The sequence below is a fragment of the Berghia stephanieae genome, chromosome 6 (genome assembly GCF_034508935.2).
Source record: "Berghia stephanieae isolate SIO BIC M18660-M18661 chromosome 6, UCSD_Bste_1.3, whole genome shotgun sequence".
NCBI classification, from domain to species: Eukaryota; Metazoa; Mollusca; class Gastropoda; order Nudibranchia; family Aeolidiidae; genus Berghia; species Berghia stephanieae.
The window spans coordinates 12,413,085-12,440,584 of NC_088365.1; the positions used below are offsets into that span (position 1 = coordinate 12,413,085).

The window sequence follows — 27,500 nt, forward strand, 5'->3', positions numbered from 1 at the left end:
CACTTCCACTACCTCCACCACCATCACCACCTCCAACACCACCAACCACCACCACAACCGCCATTCATTTTAGGCCAAAATAATAAAACGCTTTGTCTTTAAAGACACAGCCAAATATATATATATATATATATATATATATATAAAATAGAAGCAACTAATTACGTGATATCAAGTTTTTGAGCCCAATTTCCGCGTTTTATTTGATACTCTTCAAGAATAATATACGCTTTTGTATGACGACAAAAAGAATAAAAAACCCATTGATGCCCCCCCCCCCCCCCCACCAAATGTCTTAATTTTCCTGAATTCCCATTCTGTGTGTGCTCTAAACAAGCATAGAATAGTAATATGTGACCATTCGTCTCAAAACGCTATTGTGTCGGAGTGAATCTGTCCAGCAATATTTACATTTTAAATTGAACTTACACCCGTAAATATAAAATGAACGCTCATATTGAAAGGGATAAGTTTTATTTCTTAACTCACTCAACCCTAACACCGACTAGATCCCTAGTTTACCCAGGTTACTTTTACCCCAATACCTATTAAAATTTATTACATTTTTCTGAGACAAATTATAGGCGTAGTTTGCATGTTAGTGGTAGATAGCTGAATCAAACTATCTATTTACATGCTCATTTTAAAGACATTTTCCCCATTTTGAAAAGTATAAAAAATCTCTAGGATTGAGTGAGTTAAACTTCCATAAACTTTACTTTTCTATGGGCTGGTTATCTTAATGTATAATTCCTTTTTCTTCTTGTAGATCTTTCCGACATAAAATCGTGTTGAGGCGTTAGGTCACATATATTAAAAACTATTTTGCTCCGACAACGTAACATAACAATTGTGCTTCAACAACTTAACTGTAAAAGAGACAAAAAAAAAAGAAGACAGTATTCCTTCCCTCGTCGGATTACTGCAGCTAAATAATGACAACACAACACTGACACCAAAAAATAGTTCATTGTTTATTTGTCTGTGAAGATGTATTATATTGTGTTATCAGTATCTGTCTTCTAAGCCATTGGAAATTAATGCGATTATCCGGTTAATACTTTAATTAAAAAGCGGGACGTTTAAGTTTAAGTGGATTGTTTCAAGTCGGTTATTTGGGGGATCTGAAAGGTGCAATATGCTTTGAATGGATATGTTCAATATCGTATTTAGTCTTCCTGTTCATGCTATGAGTGATTTATTCCTTTGTTTAGGTGGAGAATGTTTGTGCGTCAAATCTTTTACAAATAGAGAGTAAAACATTAACTTTGAGCGCTGTTGAAGGGAATAAACCAATTATATTATTTTTATCACACCGCTGATTTTACATCTGAGTTTAACTCACTCCATCCTAGAGATTTTTGCTACTGTTCAAAATTGGAAAAATGCATTAAAAATGAGCATGTACATAGACAGTTTTATTCAACTATCATTAACATGCACAAACTAAAAACATTAACATTAATACTACGACTATAATTTGTCTCGTAAAAATGTAATAAATAGGCATGGGGTAAAAGTAACCGAGGTAATCGACGGATATAGTCGGTGTTAGGGTTAAGTGAGTTAATTTAGACATTTGTAAAAGGAGAGGCTTTTGCGATTAATCAGCAATCAATTCAACGGGCACCAAGTTACTTGACATAATATTATCCCTGAGCACGAACAGTCCCTCCTATATTAAAGACCTTCTAAACATATATGTCCCCAATAGAAACTTGAGGTCAAGCAATGACGGATCAATCCTTGTCAAACCTAAGCCATTGCGTAAAATAGGTGAACAGTCTTTTCAATTTTCGGCCCCCCATTTTTGGAACTCTCTCCCATCAAACGTGAGATGCTCGGATTCGTTGACAACGTTCAAATCTCGCCTAAAGTTTTATCTTTTTACGTCATAATGTTGCAATATTATTTTCATATTTTGTTGTGGTTAAATTGAATTCGTATCACGTTTCCTTCACACTTGTCTCACTGTGATTTGTTAGTTTTATATCGCTGTAAAGCGCTTAGAGCCTGTGACAACGGGGTAAAGCACTATATAAATGCCATTTATTATTATTATTATTATTATTATTATTATTATTATTATTATTATTATTATTATTATTATTATTATTATTATTATTATTATGTACAACAGAAGATAGGGCAGATATTACATCTTTTTTACTATTGACTGCAAGGGCAAAATATTTTCAATACTAATCTCGACCCATCGTATTCAAAACATTACGTTGGGATGGGAAAGGTGATGATAATTTAATTTATAACCAAATACACCAGACTTCATCATCATCATCATTGCCTTTTTCACCCTGGGTCAGGGTATAGGCCACAGACAAACAGATTCCATCCTTCTCTATCCTGAGCTAACTTTTTAAATCTCATTCCATGTCTTATCACGTCTCTGTATATCAGCTTCTTTAACTCTTCTCCATGTTCCCCGAGGCCTTCCCCTTGATCTTCGGCCCTGAGGGTTCCAGTCCTATACTTTCTTTGTTATATTGGAGTCATTCTTTCAGACTATTTAGTTTATATCTTTTATTGAAAAGAATAAATTAAAATATTATTTTTTAGAGTCCTGACACTGACAAAAAATGACGTCAAAATGCCAGTCTTTTGCCACAAAAGAAAACAAATTGTGAGTTGTATTCAATAATTCAACCAATGGGACCTCTTGTTTCCATGAGCACTACTAACGACAACTCACTAGGCGGTGCAAAAACCAAATAATGACGTCAAACTGCCAGTCTTTTTGGGTTTCAGTATCAGGCTATAGATAGAATGCGCTTGGCCAAGGAGTTCACAACATTGCCATCCGGAAGTATAACGGACCAACACACAAACTCTGTGTAACCATGAACATTTATAGTCTGGTTAATACAGTTTAGTGAGAACAACTCACAAACGCGGATGGCAAAAACAATAACAAAGGCCTGAGTGACGTCATCTGCACACTATCTATAACTTAACGATGGCTACGGTCTAAATCACCCCTACAAAATACAGGTTTGTGTTGATACGTGGCCAATAATCCGATAATGTCTTTGATTTATCAAAGACGTAAAATCATTTCTATTTATGCAGAGGAAACCCAAAAAGTCAACAATAAATTCAATTTATTTTCCTCATATTTGTTTCCCATTCAATAATAAGACAGAACCACCATGGTTTAAAACAGATTTAACTCACTCAACCCTAACATCGACTATATCCGTAGTATAGATAGAATGCGCTTGGCCAAGGAGTTCACAACATTGCCATCCGGAAGTATAACGGACCAACACACAAACTCTGTGTAACCATGAACTTTTATAGTCTTGTTAATACAGTTTAGTGAGAACAACTCACAAACGCGGATGGCAAAAACAATAACAAAGGCCTGAGTGACGTCATCTGCATACTATCTATACCCGGGGTTACTTTTACCCCATGCCTATATATTATTACATTTTTCAGAGACAAATGATAGACATAGTATCAAAGCTGATGTTTTTAGTTTTTGCATGTCGTTGAATAAAAATATCTATCTATGCACATGCTCAAAATGAATACATTTTTTTTTTCAATTTTGAAAAGTAGCAAAAATTTCTAGGATTGAGTGAGTTAAACTCACTCAACCCTGACACCGACTATATCCGTCGTTTACCCGGGTTACTTTTACCCCATTTCGATTTATTACATTTTTCTGGGATCAAATATAGGCGTAGTATCAAAGCTAATGTTTTTAGTTTATGCATGTTAATGATAGTTGGATAAAACTATCTATGTACATACTCATTTGTAATACATTTCTCCCAATTTTGATAACTAGCAAAAATCTCTAGTAATGGGTGAGTTAATCTCGCAGCTAAAGAGTTAAACATTTCGTCTGATCAAATATCGATTTGAGAATGGTTATATAATCACCATGGATGTGTTATAGTAGATAAGATAAAGACCCCCACACCTGCATTTGTTAATAGTTCCGTCACATGCCAGCCATTTTTCAACGCACATTCCAGACACAATAACGATCTCTTTACGTCATAAATAATGGGGCGAATCTTTTTAACAAAGACTGCAAAGTGGTTAACATAGAAAAAACACCCCCCCCCCAAAAAAAACAAACAAAACAAAACACATAGCTACAAAACCAGTCATAAGTTTTGATAAATAAAACATCTAACATCGTCAACTCTAAACAAAAAAAATGTCAAAAATGCAATCTGTTTGTTTTGGTTTCTCCCCACCAAAAATCATTTAGCAGTTTACAATGAGATGCTATGTTGGGGGAAGTGTGCGTGGAATAAACATCAAGACATCTTCTGTTTTGCCAGACTGTGTTTTAACTCACTGAATCCTAGAAATTTTTTTCTACTTTACAAAATTGGACAACAAAATGTATTAAAAATGATCATGTACATAGATAGTTTTATTCAACTATCATTAACATGTAAAAACTTAAAAAAAAACTAAATTAGATACTACGCCTACAATTTGTCTCATAAAAATGTAATAAATAGGCATGGGGTAAAAGTATCTTTGGGTAAACTACGGATATAGTCGGTGTTAGGGTTGAGTGAGTTAACCACTTAGCTATCGTACTCTGGAAAAACATGTATTCAAAAAATTTAGCCAGAGAACTCGTCATTCAAATATCGATCAATTTATACGACTATCATCTTGGCAAAAAAAAAAACAAACAAAAAAAAAACAACAAAAAACAAACTCTCAAAACTGGGGCCTTGTGAGATCTTGGATAAAGTCCCAGGTTTGAGAGATTTTGCCAAGATAGGGGGTGGGGGGGGGGGGAGAGGGAGGGGAGGGTCATTTAAATCGATCGATGTTTGAAAGGACAAGCTCTCTGGCCAAATTTTTAAATACGGCACTTTTCAGAGAGCGAAAGATAGCTAGCTGGTTAACTGATTAAACGTCTGGCCAAAACAGCCTCACACTGACAGTAATAATATCGTTCTTTTTAATAATATGGGGAAAAAGCTTTACTTATTATATATAGCTGGATGAAAATAAGACCCAACTTGTCAAAAAGTCTTAAACCCGAGTCTTCTAAAACGTCCAGTAGAAAATGATGATGATAATAATATAATAAATAATAATAATAATAATAAATAATAATAATAATAATAATAATAGATCTTTATTGTCCATAAATATGGCAATTTGTCATTTATTTTGTTACACTTGTTATAACGTTAAATGATAACCATAACATTGAACAGATATTTCACTCCTACTTATTTTCTCTCTCTCTCTCTCTCTCTCTCTCTCTCTCTCACACACACACACACACTCTCTCTCTCTTCCTCTCTCTCTCTCACACACGCACACACTCTCTCTCTCACACACACATTCTCTCTCTCTTCCTCTCTCTCTCTCTCACACACACACACGCACTCTCTCTCTCTCTCTCTCTCTCTCTCTCTCTCTCTCTTTCTCTCTCTCTTTCTTTCTTTGACAAAGTGGGATTATCCTGATCTAAGGAAATTTGTCTTCTGATCCAAACTAACATATAAAATGAAATCAAAACTCTTTTTGTCGGTGGAAGGCAGAACAGATGCGACATTTGAACGATTTCTCACCCTAGTATTATCTGCCTTAAAGTGACGAGGACAAGAAGGGAAGATCTGTGGGTAGGTGTGTGTGTGTGTGTGTGTGTGTGTGTGTGTGTGTGTGTGTGTGTGGGGGGGGGGGTGAAGGGGGAGGAGGGGGGGGGGGGGGGGGGGGGGGGGGGGGGAGGGGAATCGTGAGGGGCGAGATAGAATTTGTAGAAGACATAGAAATGCAGACTGTGAAATTAATTAATTAGGTGAGAATCGGCGAAAAAGGAATTTTTAAAAAGTATAATATAGAAGTATGGTGATGTACAATATCATAATGATATTGATACTATGCGTTTATGTAAAATGCTCACAACATCCGTCAACCGTACATAAAGTACCAACACACAAAATTCTAGTCTGAATCAAAATTTTTGAGAGCTAATCATCAAAATGTCGGTCTAAAAATAATAACAAAGAGCTGAGTGACGTCATCTTTGTTCCTTCTATACTATTTTCTGACTTTCTTTTTTTTTTTTTCTTTTTTTTACACTTTATTTATCCAATTCCATTTATTGTGCTTCATTTTCACGACAAGCTATTTTGAGCTACAGGATCCATAGTATCTAGATGGAATGGGGCAGACATTCCATCCTGAATGTAAATTCTATGGAATTTGTCAGTTTTCAAATCTATAGAATTGAGATCACGTGACTAAAAAATATAGAAACACAAAGTAGATTGTGATGTAAAATGAGAAGCAAAATGAGATGTACAATACTTGTCCACATCGACGGAAGTACTTATTAACCAACTACAAACCGGAACCACTTCAACAAACAACAACAGACAACAAACCAAACTCATGTAACACACAGTCCGGACGATGGCTGAAAAGGCCCGAAACATCGATGTAGACTGACTCCAACATTGTGGTAAATATTAAAATAATAATTCGTTCCATTGCTACATGTCGAGCCCTATCCGTACCATATTTGTATCAAACACGATTCAATATATATATATATATATATATAATATATATATATATATATATAGTTAAATCAACACGTGCACATCATAGGCACAATATAATCATAACAATGGCACTGTTGGGTACTAGGAAATCAAGACTCCAACCATGAATGAGAAAGAAGTAAAAGAATGAAAGTACAAGTACAATTATATATAATATATATCGTGGTAAATATTACAATAATATATATATATATATATATATATATATATATATATATATATATATATATATATATATATATAAAGACATATTTATACATATATATATGTAATATTATAATATATATATATATATATAATATATATATATATATATATATATATATACATATATATTATTGTAATATTTACCACGATATTGGAGTTAGTATACATCGATGTTTCAGGCCTTTCAGCCATCGTCAGGACTGTGTGTTACATGAGTTACACACACACACACACATATATATATATATATATATATATATATATTATTGTATTATTTACCACGATATTGGAGTTAGTATACAATATATATAATATATATATATATATATATATATATATATATATATATATATATATATATATAAACCAGACCAGGTGTATTGTGCACCTGGAAAAAGAATAAAGTAAGATGCGCGGACCCAAAAAACAAAAGGAAATATATCTAGATCCTTGTGGCAGACTGTGATATGCAGCAGATGTAAACAGACAGGAAAAGTACATGCATCTAGAGAATAATATGTGACCCAACGGAGCGAATGGGTATTCATGTCAGTGTGAATCATACATCAAAGAAGTAATAATTGTAAAGCTAAAGAGGTCAGAAATGTGATATTTTATTTGTTATTACTTGGGACTATTTATTATCATACTTGGAAAAAAAACAACAAAAAACAACCCCAAAACGAAACAAAAATAAAACACAAATAAATAAATAAATAAATGAATAAATAAACAAATAAATAAATAAACAAATAAATAAAAGAAATAAATGAATAAATAAATAAATAAATAAATAAATAAATAAATAAATAAATAAATAAATAAATAAATAAATGAATGAATGAATAAATAAATAAACAAAGAAAACTAAACCTAAAAAAAACAAAACAAAACAAATATCTGAACAAAACAAAACAAAAAACAACAGGTAATTCAAATTTCGACCAGACTAAAATCGTCCTTTACAAGGCGATCGATTTAAATGATCCCCATCTTGACAAACACTCTCACAACTGGAACTTCGAAAAGGCCCAGCAGGTTTGAGCGTTTTTGTGTGCTAAATATGGTCATAATAACAGATCAATACATTGGATTTGGAGGACGAGTTTTATGACCAAAATTTCTTTTTTCCGAGTACAACAGTTAACTAGTTAACGTTTAATTGACCGGAAATGCGAGGTTTACAAAAACAATAAATTAATATAAACATTTGTATCGAGCATTTCTGCGGATATATAGCATGCTCAATGCGCTTCACATTGTTTCATTTATTTTCTCAACAGGTCATTTGGAACCATATTTCCATAGTCATACTGTACCAACAGCCTTTTATTTGGTCTTGTGGTATGACACTCGCTTTCGGATCGGAATCGTCCTGGGTTCGAACCTTGCTCGGGGCAGAGTTGAGTCCTTGGAAAAGGTTCTTTACTCACATTCTCTCACCGTACTCAGGTGTAAAATAAGTACATGACCGTTAACAGCGTTGTCTCTGTCGAAAAAAATCGTATTATCGCCTAACAGGCGTCATGTCCCGTCCTACATGTTAAATGTTCGCTGTTGGCCAGCGACCCATTGTAAAGCGCTTTGAGCACGTTTATTGGATATTGCCCTATATAAAAGCTACATTTTTAATGTAATTCTTTTTTCAATGCGCTTCACATTGTTTCATTTATTTTCTCAGCAGGTCATTTGGAACCATAATAGTTCGGAGATGACGTCACTCAAATCTTTGTTATTGTTTTTTTTTTGCCATCCGCGTTTATGAGTAATTCTCACTAAATTGTATTACCCAGACTATAAACGATCATGGTTACACAAAGTTTTGTTTGTTGGTCCGTTATACTTCCGGATGGCAATGCTTTGAGCTTCTTAGCCAAGTGCATACTATCTATACTAACACTCTTACAACACTCGTCATCGCCTGTAATGACCAGGCAATCAGATGGCCTCAGGTTTGATCTCCTGTTGAGGAAGACTGTTATTTGTTTGTGTTTTTTTGTCGGTATTAATATTTTTTCTTGTATTTTTCTTTCTTACTTTTTCTGAGCTGTTTCATACACACTGTTTCATATCTTTATCATACAAAAATGCTTGCTCCCTAATCATTACTCAATTTGATATTTTCAGACTATAGTAATATGGACACTATAACAACAAGAGATGAAGTGAGTAGGAAAGTGCCAGAAGACAGAGGGGTTCGAATCCAATTTTTAAAAATAAACTTCAGAATATTAAAGACGACAGAAAAGAAAAAAAAAAAAAACCAAAACAACAACAAACCCTGAAGGTGCGAAAACAATCCTCAACCAATGGTGAATGAGTTTCCCATGTTGCAACAATTAGCACGTCCTGTTTTGTAATCACCCATTACGTAAAGACAGGTAGGAGGGAGGAGGGATATCCCATCAGCCAATGCGGCCTCATTTGGTAAAACACATATTTCACATTTTGACCAAAAAAACAAAACAAAAACAAAAATAACAAAAAACAAAACAAAAAAAAAGACAAAAAAAAAAAACACCAAAAAAAACAACAAAAAACAAAAAAAAAAAACAAAAAAAAAACAAAAACAAAAAAACCCCCAACAACCCCCCCCCCCCAAAAAAAAAAAAAAACAAAAAACCCAGTGATTTTTTGGTCAGTATCAGCGTGGCCTTCGTAAAGTTATGGCCTGACACTGACCAAATAAATGACGTCAAAATGCCAGTCTTTTGCCACAAAAGAAATCAAATCGTGAGTTGTATTCAATAGTTCAACCAATGGGACCACTTGTTTCCATGAGCTCTACTAACGACAACGGTGCAAAAACCAAATAATGACATCAAACTGCCAGTCCTTTTGGATTTCAGTATCAGGTTATAACATAACGATGGCTACAGTATCAGGCCATAGCTTTACGAAGGCCACACTGACACTGACCAAAACATGACGTCAAAATGCCAGTCTTTGGCCACAAAAAAAAAAAACAAATCGTGAGTTGTATTCAATAGTTCAACCAATGAAATAACTCGTTTCCTTGAGCTCTACTAACGACAACTCGCTAGACGCTACACAAACCTAAAAAGTGACGTCAAACTGACAGTCCTAGAGGGTTCTTGTGTCAGGTTATAGATAGTATGCAGATGACGTCACTCAGGCCTTTGTTATTGTTGTTGCCATCCGCGTTTGTGAGTTGTTCTCACTAAACAGTTTTTGTGTGAGTTTGTGTGTTGGTCCGTTGTACTTCCGGATGGCAATGTTGTGAACTCCTTGGCCAAGCGCATTCTATCTATAAGTTAACGATGGCTACGCTATTTATGCTATGCGTTTATATAAAAACTCACAACATCATCCAGCTGGATATTATGATGTATTAAAACACAACACTATATGTAATCTTAAACAGAGAGAGAATAATATATATATATATATATATATATATATATATATATATATATATATATATAGAAGAGAGAGAGAGAGAGAGAGAGAGAGAATAGAGAGAGAGAGACAGACAGAGAGAGAGAGACAGACAGACAGAGAGAGATGGAGAGAGAGAGAGAGAAAGAGAGAGAGAGAGAGAGAAAGGGAGAGAGAGAGAGAGAGAGAGAGAGAGGGGGGGGGGGAGGGGGAAGTAGAAAAAAACAAAAGTGTGAAACTCGGTACTGCAGAATCCTTTATATAGTTAGAATGAAGTTGACGTCACTCTGGTCTTTCTTTGTTATTGTTTTTTGCCATCCGCGTTTATGAGTGATACTCACTAAACGGTATTATCCAGACTATAAGCATTCATGATTACACATAGTTTGTGTGTTGGTCCGTTATCCGGATGGCAATGTTATGAACTTTTAGCCAAGCGCATACTATCTATACCCCATTGCGATCTCGTCTTCCTTGTCAAGTCGTGGCAGCTCATCGAATATTCAAATTAATGACATAGATTTATCTATCACCTAACGAGTAAGGACAAGTACACAACGTTCTACAAACAGCTCACGGGGCTTTCATCCATCGTCAGACGTGCAATACGTGTACTCACTGGCAACCCTTTAGATCAAAGGGGACAGAACTCGGACCAATGAATTTAAGACATTAATCAGAGAAGAAAACCCCTGGAATCGCCAGACCTGCCTCAGATGCCACAGACATGCGCAGCAGGAACCAGAAGTGACGTATGGACGATAGCGTCATGTGGGTCTAATCAAGGGGAATCACTCGCCTCATCAAAAACAAAATGGTCGTCGAATCGGATCGAGTCTGTTCACATTACCGCACTTCCTTATCATGTGTTGAAATTATTATCGCATTCCTGGAAGGCCAGTTTAATGGGGGTTGAGGGGGAGGAGGGTGGGCGGGGAGATGCCACACCAACCATCTTGAAACTTGCGTAAGGTCCCGTAATATTGATTCTTTTAAGAGATGAATTGAGTAGGAAAGTGCCAGAAGACAATAGAGAATAAAAATTTCGCGGCAGTGATGGGGGTTTGAACCCGCGACCTTACTGGTACGACAACTCCGCCTGGCCTGGGAGAGCGTGACTCCTCAAAAAAAAATATTTTCAAATTATATTCAAATCGCCAATAATTTTGTATTGTAATTAATTATTATCATTCTTATTTGTTAAAAAAAAAGAAACTTAAAATATGTGTGCGCTGCGGAAGGTGGGGTGTGGAGAGATAAATTGATACCCGTCCTTAATATATAATAATAGACTGCAAAAATGTGCACAACAAAACCGAAAGGATCAACCTACCTTACCACTTATAATTCAAGCTTCAGAAACATTCTTGGGTGTATAACAAAAATATACTTCCAAAAAGAATTGTTTAATTTCTTAATTCCTCCAAATATAATTCATTCATTCATTCATTCATTCAATCATTAATTAATCAATGAATGAATGAATTAATTAATTGATTAATTCATTCATTTATTCATTTATTCATTCAATCATTCAGACAATGATAATATCAATTGTGTTTCAGAGAACACGTTCACTTCACGAAGCAGCGCAAAATTCTTGCCAATGCCCACGGTAGTAAACGACCAGTTCCACGACTTTTTGGTTGGGAATGCAAGCGTAGCCATCGTAAACGTATAGCCTGAGACTGATCCAAAAGTGACGTCAAAATGCCAGTCTTTTGCCACAAAGGAAAACAAATCGTGAGTTGTATTCAATAGTTCAACCAATGAAATAACTTGTTTACATGAGCTCTACTAACGACAACTCACTAGGCGGTGCAAAAACCAAATAATGACGTCAAAATGCCAGTCTTTTTGGATTTCAGTGTCAGGCTATAACATAACGATGGCTACGATGCAAGCCGCAAACGATCATTTTATATATGTGACCCAAGGTCTCAAAACGGTATTATGTCGGGATGAACCATATGCTAAAAATTCAAATTATAGTTAAACTGGTCAAAAATATGAATCGTTGGTATTCAGTACTCTAAAATATGATATTCATTCTCATCAATAAAACATAGAAACTCAACGCGAGTCTGATATTTCTGGCTACAAATTCAATTTTCAGCATCTTAATCATTCCGACTTAATGTCGTTTTGAGACGAGGGGTCACATATTCTACTGCTGTACTCTGAAATAAAACATAATATTTCTAAAATGTTGACCAGAAAACAAGATAGTTCCTCCAATATCGGTCGACTACAAATCAATCCCTTTTCGATGACCAGTCTAGCCCTACATACATAACACCGATTTATGGTGACAGGTCACATGTTTAAAAATAAAAGTGAAAAAAAAACCCCAATCCATCCCTAGAACAACAGAGGTGAACTCTCTTTTTACCAACCATTTTCAGGATTTTCCCCAAAATTTCACACCAAACTAACACAAAAAATATATTTTTCATCACTCAAACACAATAGCAGTAAGTTCTTGCGATAAATAATTTCTGTAGGAAAACATGCTCTATATCACTCTGTTCATTTTCTTGAAATTTTATGTGTACAAGAGAAATTTGAACAAGAAAAATGTTGGTTGTATCGTAACGAATGTGACGATTTTCATGTAGTTGGTACGGAGATGGTTAAAAAGTAAAACAAAAAACAAAAAATACACCCACAATCGACGGACCTTCTCTAATGTGTGTCTGTGGTCAATTCTTGGCCCTTGTGGCCAATTACATCATCATCATCATCATCATCTTCATCATCATCATCAGTCAATTGGCCCATGTTGTACTGCAGTCTCTCTAACGCCAACGTTTACGCCTTATCACAACTCAGTTCGTTTGCCTGGAACAGGTCGCGTTCTGTAATTTGGCAGGGTCCTTGTCGTTATAGATAGAACGAAGAAGATGACGTCACTCTGGTCTTTGTTATTGATTTTTGCCATCCGCGCTCATCATTATTGTTATCATCATCATCATCATCATCATCATCATCATCATCATCATCATCATCATCATCATCATCATTATTGTGAACTCAAGTAATGTGTTTATGTGATAAATAATGCGTAATAATGAAACAAATAACTACAACAGTAACAAAAAACGATAACAAATATCACGCTGTTTGTTATTACTGGTTGATAAACACTGCCAGAGATGTCACCAAGCGTCGCGGGATATGGATAACCTTTGACCTTTCAACTCGGATGTCAAAGGGTGACCGAGCCTCGATGCGATTCCATTGTTTACCTTAGATACACACCTTTTCTACCAGCTAATGGGAAGAGCTTGTTAGGAGGGTTGTTACAAAAATAAAGGCGTGGATGTGAAGAGGAGAAGAACGTATCCTACTGGTTGTCAAATTAGATTCGTTGTCCATGAAATAGGAGAAATTTTGTTACTCCTAGATTCATAATGGATGAATAAATAAATAATAAATAAAAATAATAAATTAATGAATGAAAGAATGAATAAATGGCTATGTAAATAATAAAAAAACAAAATACAAATGCACAGTGTGTATCCTCATTTATTATTAACTTCACAAACGAATTCCCCTCAAGCTTGAAAAATAATAAAATAAAAGTAAACATTAATTCAGAGCAATGTCCGTTAACTCTCTCCTTACCAGCCATTTTCAGGATTTTCCCCAAAATTTCACACCCAACTAACACAAAAATATTCTTTTTATCACTCAAACACAATAACAGTATCTAGATAAGTTCTTGCTAAAAATAATTTCTTCAGCAAAACACGCTCAACATAGCACTGTTCATTTTCTTTAAATTTTATGATGTACAAGAGAGATCTGAATAAGAAAAATTTTGGTTGTATCGTAACGAATGTGACGATTTTCCTATAGTTGGTAAGAAGAGGGTTAAAATTGCCAAATAGGTCCAAAGGCTAACAGCGATACTTCATACCTACAAGATATGAAGTGAGTAGAAAAGTGCCAGAAGACAATAGAGAATAAATTTTTTTCGCGGCGGTGGTGGGGTTTGAACCTGCCACCTTATTGGTACGACAACTCCGCCTGGCAGGTGAGAGCGTGGCTCTACCGTGTGAGCTATCCACGAACACAAAAATATTCGTATCAAACCCAAGTCATTTCTAGAGCCCTCTCTCACCCACTTCTGGAGACCGCCGGTTCGCACTTCATACCTAGACGTGAGGCATGACGCGTGTAAAGCCTTATCACATTTGTTTTTTTTTTTTTCGAATTATCGACAGTGACAAAATGCTTCTTAGTTCAATGCTTCCAACTGTACGTGTAAGAAAGTGAGTAAAGACCCATTTCCAAAGACTCGTCTTTGCACATCAGCGTTTCCGCTGACAGTCTAACAACAATGACCGTTCTTTATGTCCAATAGTTTAATTCGACCACTAATAATCATTGTAAAAAGGAATATATTTTGATATAATAATATAGATGAGCGCATTAGAGGGATATAAAAATATAAATCTTGATTTTCTGTGTTTGATATTACGAATTCGTTTTCAATGCGAGCTCCAAAGGCTTAATAAGATCAAAGAGAGAGAGAGAGAGAGAGAGAGAGAGAGAGAGAGAGAGAGAGAGAGGGGGGGGGGGGAAATGGGGATACCCTATGAAACGCATACTGGACGGTGCCTCCGTTTCGAGCCGAAATAAGTCCCGGTAAGCCTTGTACGTAGCTTTCCCGACTTCGAACAGAGCTGCATATTATAATAATATGAGATGACAGTCGGTTAGGACGAATTCAATCCTTCGAGGGTCGGGGACATCAACTCCACGAAACTGGGGGAGAAGTTGCCAGGCTTTTCCACCAGCAATAGGAGACCTTGGGTAGCAAATTGGCCTCCGTCAAGATATGGCCTGACACTGGCCAAAAATGAAAACAAATCGTGAGTTGTATTCAATAGTTCAACCAATGAAATAACTTGTTTCCATGAGTACTACTAACGACAACTCACTAGACGGTGCAAAAACCAAATAATGACGTCAAACTGCCAGTCCTTTTGGATTTCAGTATCAGGCTATAACTTAACGATGGCTACGGTAGCAGCTAATGACATCTATAGAGGGCGGCAGCCAATCTGCTTCGGTCGAAAACTTGCTTAACAGCACGCTCACTACATCAGTGGGGACTTGCCACCTATCCAAATTGTATCCATTGAGGTCATTGCCCGAAGCCGCACCGCTGAGCATCTAGTTGAACGGTTGTGATGAAAATTCCGGGCGGGTTTATTCAGTGACGGTGCACGAGTGTGGTAATGAGTTTGCGTCCTGGATGGATAGATCGTCATAACATAGAAGTGTGAGCACCATTAGAAGCTGCAGCATTGGGAAGCTCAAAGTTTCAAACCAAGGCGCCTAAAAGAGATTCTATTTTTAGAAAGTCCTGTTTCAAACGCAAGAATCAAGAATCTATTTTTAGTCGTCGATTTTTGCATTCTTGAATAAATTTGTTTTGCTAAGTAATTTGGAAAATGTATGCGGTCTTTTCATGACGACAAACTGATAACTATATATACAAACATTGTGTTATAAAAGTTTCAACAAAGCTTAGAGTATTATTGCTTTACACAGCTATCTATTAAAACAATGAATTTTTTTCAGAATGAGAAATTAGTATTTTCGATAATTTAATGTTTGGTTCTGACAATTAACTTTAGTGAAGCGCTCTTCTTCTTCTTCTTCTTCTTCTTCTTCTTCTTCTTCTTCTTCTTCTTCTTCTTCTTCTTCTTCTTCTTCTTCTTCCTATTTTTCTTCTTCTTCTTCTTCTTCTTCTTCTTCTTCTTCTTCTTCTTCTCTTCTTCTCTTCTTCTTCTTCTTCTTCTTCTTCTTCTTCTTCTTCTTCTTCTTCTTCTTCTTCTTCTTCTTCTTCTTCTTCTTCTTCTCTTCTTTCTTCTTCTTTCTTCTTCTTCTCTTCTTCTTCTTCTTCTTCTTCTTCTTCTTCTTCTTCTTCTTCTTCTTCTTCTTCTTCTTCTTCTTCTTCTTCTTCTTCTTCTTCTTCTTCTTCTTCTTCTCTCTTCTTTTCTCTCCCTTCTCTCTTCTTCTTTCCTCTCCCGCTCTCTCTCTTTCCTTCTCCCTCTCTCTCATTCTTCTCTATCCTTCTTCCCCTCCTCCTGCTTCTCTTCATCCATCTCCCCTTTCCCAATGCAGCTTCCTTCAATGTCATGTAAATATTGATACGCGTGAGGTCGGCATGCGGAATTCGCTCCAACAACGCGTTTGTTTGTATTTTGGATGCGATTGAGTGCAAACTGCAAACAATCTTCTTCTTTCCGACACGTGCAGCAACATGACATTGCTAACAGCAAGTATAGTCCTCAAGTCCCCCTGCGCCTCCCTCCAACCTGCCTAATAGCGCCTATTATTATCACTGCCTACCTAAAGTAACTCACGTCAGAAACGACATCTCTCTCCAATAAACTTTTTTGCCAGCGGTGGTGAATCGGAAACATTCAACCCACATGTAGATTTTAATTAGTTACACATTAAATGTTTATGACTAAGAATGCCAGGGCTTGTGCATAGCACGTCCCACACAACGTGTTCTAAATCATTGCAACGTAAAATTTATTATGAGTAGGATAGGGAACAAAGTGCTAACCGCCGGTCTTTGAAGAGGGAGAATACATAATCTGTTAAGAATGGGAGGGTCCAAAAGCTTTTGCACTCAAGCTAGCGAGCTTACTTATGTTTGGCAAGTGAAATAATGTGTAACATATTCTTATTATGCTTCCCATACCTCTTCACATTTATTTTCCAGGTAGAATTATATGTGATTTTAGAGCTTCCTTGAAATATCCCCGTTCAGCAGCAGCTGGAGTGACAGGGATTGATAAAGCGATTTCTTTAGCTCCATGAATTCGAATCATTGTCAAAACAAGGAACAGTTTTAAATTTCTTTAATTTTTCTTCGATTTTTGTTGTTGTTTATAATGTGCATCAAATTTTAATATGAGATTGATTATGAATGGAAAAGGTTTCTGGGTACGGATCGAGAAAGAAAAAAGAAGGGAAGAATAGTTAAGATAAATAGAGACATAGGGGTGGGGGGGGGGGGTGAGAGGAGAGAGATAAAGAAAAGACAGAGGGGAAATATAGAGAGATCGATAGATAGATAGATAGATAGATAGATAGATAGATAGATAGATAGATAGATAGAGAACGAAAGAGACAGATTTATAGATAGGTAGAGAGAAGGAGAGAGGGAGAGAAAGAAAGGAAGAGAGAGAGAGAGAGAGATAGATAGATAGATAGATAGATAGATAGATAGATAGATAGAGAGAGAGAAAGAGAGAGAGAGAGAGAGAGAGAGAGAGAGAGAGAGAGAGAGAGAGAGAGAGAGAGAGAGAGAGAGAGAGAGGGCGGAATAGAATGTTAAAACCTGACAACAAACGCAAGACGTCCAATATTTTTATTTCATATTTTTATTCTAATGTGTTGTAGAACGTTCTTTCTTCTATAAATGTTCAATGAACTTGTTAATGGCAGATGAAAAACTTGTAAAATAATCAGAATGACAGATTGATCCTAAAACTAAATTTATGGAATCAGACTACAGAATATTCCTTAGTTTTTGAATGGTTTTGTGATTAAATTTGATTGAAATACTGACACAGTTAACAATCGGAAGATGTGCTTATACGGGACAACGATCTTTTTTGGGATCCTGGATAGCTCATACGGTAGAGTCACGCTCTCACCGGCCAGGCGGAGTTGTCGTACCATACCAGTATGGTCGCGGGTTCAAACCCCCCGTCACCGCCGCGAAAAATTTTTTATTCTCTATTGTCTTCTGGCATGTTCCTACTCACTTCATCTCTTGTTGTTATGCGAGAAAACATAATATTACTAAAATAATATGTAATCATAACCAAAAAAATCTGTAATGCAACTTTAAAATTTGCTTACTTAAACTTGCTTACTTTCAAAACTGCTCAAAGTGATTCGCGTTATATCATATAAGAAAATCGGTACTTTTTATTCTTCATGCTGGCTAAAACTTTTCATATGTCTTGTGATCAGAATGTGTAAAAGTTAAAACATGATCAGATTTATAATGTTTTTCCCTCTGGATACGCTTTTATGCTCGTCGGAGAAATATTTCATAAGGGCGTCCGCCATTGTTCCGATAGTTCAGGTAGAGCCAGTTACTAAGTTACCATGCGTCATTACGAGGGAAGTGATGTTACGACTGTTGAAGCGTATGAGATGAGAAGAGAGGGTTTGGAAAAACAGTGTGGCAGGACAGTGAGTCTGGAAGATATAGAGCGAAATTAATGAAAAATTCCTTGACAGACTGATTGGGGACGGAAAGAAATAGCCACATCATCATTAGTAGTAGTAGTAGTAGTAGTAGTAGTAGTAGTAGTAGTAGTAGTAGCAGTAGAAGTAGTAGTAGTAGTAGTAGTAGTAGTAGTAGTAGTAGTAGTAGTAGTTTAGTAGTAGTAGAGTAGTAGTAGTAGTAGTAGTAGTAGTAGTAGTAGTAGTAGTAGTAGCATAGTAGTAGTATTAGTAGTAGTAGTAGTAGTAGTAGTAGTAGTAGTAGCAGCAGCTAGTAGTAGTAGTAGTAGTAGTAGTAGTAGTAGTAGTAGTAGTAGTAGTAGTATCGTTCGGCTACACTTCTATGTTCAAGGTATCAATCCAGGTTCGGAAGTCATCATCACATTTGTTGATGGTTTCAAATCCCCCTTCAAGTTTTGTCTCTGGACAATCTAGTGCGAGGTGATTTGCATCTTGTGGTGCTTGGTTGCACTTTGGGCATGTTGGTGATTCTTGGACCCCCTATTTATAACATGTTGGCAGCTGTTCTTGTATGTTTTGACCGTAGTCTATTTGCAGCTACCCAGTATTTTGTTGGTTGATCCTGTAGACATGGGAGACTTTTACAGGGATCTTCAAAGAGAGGAGTGGAGAGCTATGATCGCCAACGCTAGCAAGCACGGCGCAAGATGGTGATGTTTAAAATATTATTACAAAGAATAAACAAAGCAGCTTTAAAACGGAGGACCTGACACATTTTTATCAAGACATTACGACACATTGCATGTCATTCAAAATACGGAAATAGAGCAAACATACCAAAAACAAAATTGAGCTTTTATACAGCGCAATATCCAGTAAATGTGGTCCCTGGCCAACAGCAACATTTAACAAGTAGGACGGGACATGACGCCTGTTAGGCGATATTACAATTTTTCGGACAAACGCAACGCTGTTAATGGCCGGGTACTCATTTTACACCTGAGTACGGTGAGAGAATGTGAACAAAGAGCCTTTTCCAAGGACTCAACTATGCGCCGAGCGAGGTTCGAACCCAGGACCTTCCGATCTGAAAGTGAGTGTGTCATACCACAAGACTAAATAGCCGCACAAACATAAAGGAATCGGAATGCCCGCTGGATGTTAAATCTTAGGGGAGGGAGGTCCAGTCTCAAGTAGTTTTTGAAAAGAAACTGTGCCGAACAGAGTTTCTTGCCTATCTCTCTCCTTGCCGATCCTTTTCAGTATTTTCCCAAAATGGCATGCTTACTTACCCAGAAAAATTGATTTTTAAAAACTCAAACAAGCTTTCTACAAAACAACTTTATGTTCTTATTAATTAAACAAAGATCATTCTTCAAAGTTTGTGATGTACAAAATAAATCTGAATAAGAAAGATATATATCATTCTGTCGTAACAATGTGACGATTTTGCTGTAGGTGGGAAGGACAGGGTTAGAGAACTTAGGTAGAATTTTGAAGAATCATTGGTGTCTGGTGCTGGATATCGATGGTCTGGTGTCCTACTAGATATGTCGTTAGTTTCGATATAGCTGGGCAGCTAATGATTTATGATGTGCGGCTATGTGGTCTTGTGGTATGCTACTCGCTTTCGGATCGGAAGGTCCTGGGTTCGAGCATCGCTCGGCGCATAGTTGAGTCCTTGGAGAAGGCTCTTTACTCACATTCGCTCACCGCACTCAGGTGTAAAATGACTACCTGGCCGTTAACAGCGTTGTCTCTGTCCGAAAAAAAATTATAACACGCCTAACAGGCGTCATGTTCCGTCCTAAATGTTAAATGTTGCTGTTGACCAGAGACCTTGTAAAGCGCTTTGAGCACATTTAGGGGATATTGCTCTATATAAAAGCTCAATTTTTAAAAATGTGTTTTTATCGTGTATGAGTTTTAAGATTTTGATTAACGTGTACATCGTCATGTGCTCAGTTGAGTTGAGTGAGCTACAGCTCCCCCATGAGCCTCTCTAGTTTAGATGTTAGGGCTTAATCTATGTTATGCACCCAGAGCCCTCCTGATGAAGGGGTGTTTGACGCACTATAAATCTATACCATTATTATTATTATTATTATTATTATATTATTATTATTATTATTATTATTACTATTATTATTATTATTATATTATTATTTTATTATTATTATTATTATTATTATTATTATTATTATTATTATTATTATTATTATTATCATTATTATTAGATAGTTTATCTAAATGTTGAAAATAAATAGCACCCGAAAATTGGGCAGTGTCAGATAAAAATACCCCAAAGACAACACATTTCTTTGGCCATATTAAAATCAACAAACTACTGTGATGTGCGTGCGAGAGGGAACATAGAAGGACAAATTATTTGATTTTCTTTTAATTTTTTTTAAAGAAGAAAATTCTGATTCTAAACCCACGGCCTCCTATTTTTGACTCACTCAATCCTAGAGCTTTTTTTTTTGCTACTTTTCAAAATTGGAAAAATAATTATTAAAAATGAACATGTGCATAGATAGTTTTATTCAGCTACCATAATCATGTGAAAACTTAAAACATTAGCTTTGATACTACGCCTATAATTTGTCTCATAAAAATGTAATAAATAGGCATGGGGTAAAAGTAACCTCGGGGATACTACGGATACAGTCGGTGTCAGGGTTGAATGAGTTAAAGGAAGTTTAGCATTTTCCTCGACCCGAAATCCAATTCAGGGCGAAATTGGATAGGTTCGTTAGTATCCAAGATTTATTATAAACGTTAGATACTGAAGGTCTCCCTACTACAAGATAAGAGGGTGTGAGTGTATGTACCTACATGCAAATAGATAGTAATTATCATGTTATCCGAGATAAGAATAAGATGAGAAAATTATCTCATCTTATCTTATCTTACTAAAGGCTTAATAGGAATCATCCTTTATTTAGCCTTATACAATAGTTTATAATTATAGAATCTCATATAGCTTGCATTGTATCATTCACAGAAAGTTTTACACAACTTTGAATGTCAGGAAAAATGTATCAATACGGCAATCATGTAAAACCGAAAAACACTATCATAGAAATTAGCCACTTGGAAAACTCTAAACTTGAACCCTTGCGGTGTTGAGAACAGTCGAACAAACCAAGGACCTCCAATGTTGTTTTGCATGTGTGTGGCACCCGAGGACCCCCTGGTTTACGCGTTTAGAGCTCATCCGATAAATACCTGACGCATTTTCCCGGAGATCTCCGCGGCTTTAAAACAGACATGTGTCACATTAACCCTTCGCAGACGCCGTTGGGATCAACTGTGACCAAAATTTCAAATCTTATCATCTTCTTCAAGAGAGCAGCAACAGGAATGGGGGTCCGTGTTCCGTTTAGAACCGGTTAAACCCGCAGTTATGATAAGATAATTACTGTAAGGGGGCCGTGCTTGTGTCCGGATGAGACTTATTGGTGATCTCAAACTAAGTACATTGATGTTATGCTCTTGGAATCTACATCTGATCCCTATTTGTTCCCAATTCCCCTTTGTCTTACTTTTTTCTTGGATGCTTCAATTGTAATTCTAGAACTTTTTACTATCCCATTTTCTTCCTTTTTACTGGCGCTGATATAACCTAAATGTGTTGCAAGCGCCGTAAAACTCTTAAAAACAAACAACATACTGTAAGGAATTTGGGATTTGGAAGAAAGTAGTCTCACCGTTACAGAGTTAAAGCAGACATGTGTCAGATTAAGGCATAAAACGAACCGAAACCCGGGTGGAGAGCTAGAATGGGAGGTTGGGGTTGGGAAAGTAGGGGTGGGAAAGGTGGATTGAAAACGAAGAATTATAGTAGGGCGGAAAGGATAGGGAGGGAAGGCGTGGCGGATGGATGGTTGGATGGATGGAGATGATGGAAAATGAAAGGAGATTCTGTAGGTAGGGGAGGTAATTCCAATGATGTTTTAAGTAAAGATAAATCAGAAACAGCAGTTATCCAGACATGGAACATGTAGGCAGTCGTACGCCAGGCAGGCAGAGTCAAAAGCTGACAATTCACGTTTTCATCCGCTTTGGCCAGAGAACGTATCGATTTTGTTACCCACCGACTCGAAACGGTATTATTATTATGTCGGGATGAATCAGATCGATGTGCACTTATTTGCAGGTCAGATAGCCCAATGCAATTATGGGCTTGGTTGGACGTTGTTGAAACTAACAATATAATTTTGAGTTGGTTCGAGAGTATTTATTTCCATTACGTCAATGATCTCTTAACAATATGGGTTATCAGGCCTGCAAATAAGTTACAAATCAAATCAGAAACTTAACCCTCTCCTTAATTCAGAAAAGTGAGTGGAGCAGGCACTGATGTTGATACCAACAAGAGATGAAGTGAGTAGGAAAGTGCCAGAAGACAATGGAGAATTAAAAAATGTCGCGGCGGTGATGGGGGTTTGAACCCGCGACCTTACTGGTACGACAACTCCGCCTGGCCGTTGAGAGCGTGACTCTACCGTATGAACTTTCCACGATACCAAAAAAGATTGTCTCTAACCCTAGTCATTATTAGAGCTCTCTCTCACCGACTACTAGACTCTCTCCTTACCAACCTACAGCAAAATCTTCCCATTGTTACGACACAAAATACATTTGTTCTTATTCAGATTTATTTTGTACATCACAAACTTTGAAGAATGATCTTTGTTTAATTAATAAGAACATAAAGTTGTTTTGCAGAGAGATTGTGATTGTCTTGCCATTTTTTGGGAAAATACTGAAAATGATCGGTAAGGAGAGAGGTAAATTTAAATTTGATATAAAAAATGATTAGGAAAACTTTGAGTCTATCGCAATGTAAGAAATTGCACTAGTTCTCCATCGTAATGAATAGAACGTAAACCCAAAATACGCTTCAACAGTCGTGACGTCACTTCCCTGCAGAATCATTAGGTCGAGGAAGCCGGAACATTTTTCGGTTTCTTCAGCTTGAAACAGACAAAAGTAATTGCAGGCTACCCATGGATAGGAGGCTGGCCTATCATATAGTACTCCCGCAAAATCTAACAGACTATAGACTATAGATAGTTCGAAGATGACGTCACTCAGGTCTTTGTTATTGTTTTTTTTTTGCCATCCGCGTTTATGAGTAATGCTCACTGAACTGTATTAACCTGACTATAAACCTTCATGGATACACACAGTTTTGTGTGTTGGTCCGTTATACTTCCGGATGGCAATGTTATGAGCTTTTTAGCCAAGCGCATACTCTCTATAGGATCACTGCTGGGTGGAGAGTGAGGGGGTGGAGGGGGGGGGGGGGTCAGAGAAAAAATCTCGACTTTATACGGGTTCGATCTCTGTCCTTTTGCGTGTGAAGCGAGCGCTTTACCAACTGAGCTGTTGGGAATAGCCAGGCTGGGTACTGGCTAAAATGAAAAAAAAGTATTTTATTAGATGAAGGCAGACGCTGCAAAAGGATTCAACAGTCGTAACGTCACTTCCTTCCTAATGACGCATGGTAACTTAGTAACACTGGCTCTAAACTGTCGGAACAATGGTGGACGCCTGTATGAAATATTTCTCCGGCGAGCATAAAAGCATATCCAGAGGGGAAAAAAAAAAACATAAATTTGATCATGTTTTGACTTTTACACACTCTGGTCAAAAGGCATATGGAAAGGGAATGAAAAATTCTAGCCAGCAGGAAGAATAAAAAGTAATGATTTTCTTTGTTTAGAACCAAGATGGCCGCCGTTGCCTGGCGGCGTGACATCAGACTACTGAATCCAATTTGAAGCAGAAGAAAGAACAAGCTGACACTTCACATTCAGATTGTGTTTTTCATTCCTTGACATAAGCAAGTAAAGGCTGGCTGTCGATGCCAAAAGAATAATTATATAAACTATATTGGTGTGCTCTCACAAAACAACCTTTTTTCATTTTAATCAAAAAGATTTTACTTTGGATAGTGATCGGTTAAAATTAATGTCATACAATATAATGTCAAAAATCTTTCAAACCTGAGACTTCGAAGAGCACAATCAAACTCGTTATGAACTGTCCATTCCAACTCACAAGAAAAACGAGCAATATTGATATTATTATACTGACTGTGCGACAAAACACTTATTATTTCCCTTCTGTTTACAAAACATAATATCCCATGTACTTCAAAATATCAATGGATTATTATTATTATGACCTCAATGTTATCAAATCAATTAGATTTCAAGTAAAGTTTTGGCTATTTCAAAATGATAAAGTCATAATTATTATCCATCGATAACTGAAGTAACATGTTTTGTAAACAGAATGAAAAAGAAAACAAGTGTTTTGTCACAGTCCACATAATTTTGTTCGTTTTTCTTGTGAGTGAGAATTGACAGCTCGTGCGAGTTTGTTTATGTTTTAACGTTTCTTTTTTGAAATACTCACAATGAAACTTTTGTGGCAGACAATGTGTTACTTATTTGCCTCTAGGTTATCGCGAAGTTCAAATCTGTACATTTTAAAATCGAATCTCGGAGCTGAAATGGTGTTGTCTTACTACTGCATTCACACATATGTGACCAATTGTCTCAAAAAGGTATTATGTCGAATGCTTGGAATTTAATTTGTTCATTTTATATATTATAATAAATTTTCACACCCCAGCCCATGCATATGACCATAACGTCATAACAAATCACCCGATTTGCTTCAAATAAAGATTAAAATGCACAGGAGACATTGGACTTTAAAAAAATGCAAGAACAAAATTTTCACCATGCGTCTGATTATCTCAGGGACGCGCACAATAAATGTCTTCATTGAGTAGAGAGACCTTTGTTTATTAAACATTAAAGAAATTATTATTGTTATTCTGGACATTTCGAATTTAGATTCAGTTTTCTTCTGATATAATAAAAGATTGACGTCACTGGTCACGCAATTGCAAGTCTAATAACATAAAACATTAATATGTATAATACGCTTCAACAGTCGTAACGTCACTTCCCTCGTAATGACGCATGGCAACTTAGTAGGCTCTAAACTATCGAACAATGGCGGACGCCATTATGAAATATTTCTCCGACGAGCATAAAAGCGTATCCAGAGGAAAAAAAAACATTATAAATCTGATCATGTTTTGACTTTTACACATTCTGATCACAAGACATATGAAAAGTTCTAGCCAGCATTAAGAATAAAATGTACCGATTTTCTTTGTTTAGAACCACGATGGCCGCCGTTGCTGCGCGACGTGACATCAGACTATTGAATCCAATTGAACATTGTTATAATGGAAAATGTGCTCACTTGAGAGCGTTTCCATGCCAACTCTCTCTCTCTCTCTCTCTCTCTCTCTCTCTCTCTCTCTCTCTCTGTCATACTTTGAGAAAAAATAAACCTGTCTTAAAATTTTGGCTAGAAAATTCGACCAATAATACTCAATTAAATTCACCTTCATCTTGTCAAAAAAAAAACAACATTCAAACCTGGGACTTCCAAGGAATTTTTCAATGAAGTTTCAGGTTAAAGAGCGTTTGACATTTGGGTTTGAATCATTTAATAGATCGACACTTAACTCTCTCCTTACCAGCCATTTTCAAAATTTTCCCCAAAACTTCACACCCAACTAACACAAATAATTTAGACTTTTTATCACTCAGACACAATAACAGTAAAATTCTTGCGATACAAAATTTCTTTAGCAAAACATGCTCTACAAAACACTGTTCATTTTCTTTAAATTTTATGATGTACAAGAGAAATTTGAATGAGAAAAATGTTGGTTGTATCGTAACGAATGTGACGATTTTCCTATAGTTGGTAAGGAGAAGGTTAAAGGGCAAGTTTTCAAGCCAAAATTTTTAATGTGTTCGAGCTCGATCGGCGCATAGTTGAGTCCTTGGAAAAGGCTCTTTACTCACATTATCTCACCGTACTCAGGTGTAAAATTAGTACCTGGCCGTTAACAGGTTGTCTCTGTCCGAAAAAAATTATAATATCGCCTAACAGGCGTCATGTCCCGTCCTACATGTTAAGTGTTGCTGTTGGCCGGGGCCCCCTTGTAAAGCGCTTTGAGCACGCTTAGTGGATATTGCGCTAGATAAAAGCTCAATTTTTTTATTTTTTTATTTCAGAGATTATACCAAAATGGCTTGTAACTAAGTTGTTTTTTTATAACAGTTCTATTACAGATCGACTTTGAAACAATGGTACCACAGTTTAAAAAAAAGGAATCACCTTTGTCGAGACCTATAGGGAAAGAGATTAGCGGAAGAGTAGTGTCCTTTGATTGGACGTCACCTTACAGAGAGAACGTCAATTTGGTTTTGAAGTGTCTCAAGCCGCTTTCACCAGAAGCGAGGACGAAAGACGCATGCGCACAACCAACATGACATTCTCTCTCTAATAACGTTTCCGCCGGTGACGTCACAGACTATGGGTGACGCCCAATCAAGGGACGCTACTCTTCCGCTAATCTCATTCCATATATGAAAAGTAAAGTGTGCTCCATGAACTAAGCAAGATGAGCAACTTTTTCCTGAAAAATGTCTGGTGCCTTCAATTAATTCAGCGATTATAAGCCTTGCCGAAATGGGGGTCATCAGGGTGCAATTGGTGAAGCCACAATGTGGCCCACTTCATTGCCGCCTAAAGGTATTATGTCGAATTGTACCAAATGTGTTTAACTCTTTCCTCACCACCTATTGGTAAATCGTCACATTTGTTGCGATGCAACCGTCACTTTTCTTTTCCAGATTTCATTTCATTTTTCTATAGCTATAAAAACTTGACATTCTGTAATAGAGTCCATATTGTCGAACAATAGTATGTGTAGAATGTACTTGTTGCTTTTATGTTTGAGTAAGAACTGTCTGTTTTTGTGTTGGGTGGGTGTGACGTTTTGGGGAAAATTCTGAAAATGGCTGGTAAGGAGAGCGTTAATTAACTTAAAAATAATAATAATCAGAATGAAATCTTAGTTTTTAGCTCGTTTACAACTGTATTATTTGTCTTCAATTAAAAAAAGTATACTTAACTCTATACTTATCGTTTTGGGCAATAAATCCAATCTTTGAGAATCTGAATTATCGAACC

General features: G+C 36.5%; 1 protein-coding gene across 1 annotated transcript in view; it reads right to left on the reverse strand.

Annotated features, from left to right (window-relative positions):
- LOC144975771 (uncharacterized) overlaps positions 1-27,500 on the reverse strand; it is a 166,510-nt gene that overhangs the window by 97,602 nt on the left and 41,408 nt on the right. The window lies entirely within an intron of this gene.